The 1,409-nt window shown below is 44.3% G+C and overlaps 1 pseudogene; it reads right to left on the bottom strand.

The window, feature by feature from the left end:
* Positions 1-853: 853 nt before the first annotated feature.
* On the bottom strand, positions 854-1,409 carry LOC100772036 (annotated as a pseudogene).

A 1,409-nucleotide genomic window follows, 5' to 3' on the forward strand; every position in this document is an offset into this window, starting at 1 on the left:
GCACTAACTGTTCAAGAGGTATGGAATTGTTTTGGGTAAAGAGAGGTACTCTGCTCTAAAATAAAATACATAGCAAGAATATAAAATGCAGAGAGAATCCAAGGCTACGTTTGGCCCTCAGATCTCACCTGTGTCTTCCTGGGACTCCATTCCTTACATGGAGCATCACTGCACAGCCTGAGGGCTCTCAGCACATGCTCCTGATGTGAGTGCCTTCAAGACAGTGAAGAATGACGCAGAAAACAGAGCTTACACCAGATAAAAATCCAACATTAAGGTAAGCATCCTCCTGTAACAATACACTGGCAGTGTATTTTAGCCTCTTTTGAGCCAATTGCAATTATGCTTATGCTATGCCACTCTGGAAGCATGGCATTATTGAGTCAGATTCCTTGTGAGGTAGTTCAAAACTTTTGAAACAGCAAATTCACAGATTTGCCTATACTACCATGGATGATTAAGGCTGGCACAAACTCTATGTCCTTTGCCTTCTCAAACTATTAAAACATCTTTTCCTTCAGGTTTTACCAAATTCACATCTAAAAACCCCCACAAAATGACAAAATGTCAAAACAAATGGCAAAGGCCAAGTAAGAATATGTGTGATTGCCCTCACAGTCCAAACTTCCCTAAGGAGTTAAAACAAAACAAACAAAACAAAACTGTACTTGGTTTATCAAAGCTTTAGCCATTTTACAAAGTACTCTAGGGATTTAGAGAACTAAGGAGGCTGCGGCAGGGGATCATAGGTTCAAGATCAGCCCAAGCTTCATATTTAAATCCCACCTTATAAATAACTAACACCCACGCATTATCAATGGAGTTCTTCCATAGGCCACGTCTTTAAGGAAAGATGTCTCACAGGACTAGAGGCTGCATCCCAGGCCAGAGTGCTCTTAGCTCGGTTTCAGAGGTATAGGAATATTTGCAGATGCCTGCTCTAGGTAGGCCAAGGAGACTTGAGGGATTTCAGCTGGCTTCTTGTGCTGCACATTGATGTCCTCCAGCACCTGCTGCCAGTGCCTTAGATTTGTCAAGTGTTTCTGGACCAGCGCATCTTTCCGCTGCAGTTCACCTTAGTTCTGAGGCATCGTCTTTGATAACTTGATGTGGTCTCTGGACAGACAACTGCAACCTTTTTTGTAAGAAAAAAACATTCTGTCTGTCTTGCAATGTCCAAAACTTCTGGATACACTGATTAACACCAGTTCGAATTTCCCCCGATCAGTTCCATTGACATAATCCTGACTCACAAGGGAGGCAAAGCAAGCCATGAAAGAGGACTCTAACTCGTCCACTAAAGTGCTGTTAGACGGTCTCAGAGCTCCGGGCGCTGCTTGCAGAAGCAAGGCCTGGCATGGGAGCCCAGGCGGAGGCGGCAGGGGACCAGGAGGCTGCCCTGAGAACAT

Source organism: Cricetulus griseus, assembly GCF_003668045.3.
Source record: "Cricetulus griseus strain 17A/GY chromosome 1 unlocalized genomic scaffold, alternate assembly CriGri-PICRH-1.0 chr1_1, whole genome shotgun sequence".
Taxonomy (NCBI): domain Eukaryota; kingdom Metazoa; phylum Chordata; class Mammalia; order Rodentia; family Cricetidae; genus Cricetulus; species Cricetulus griseus.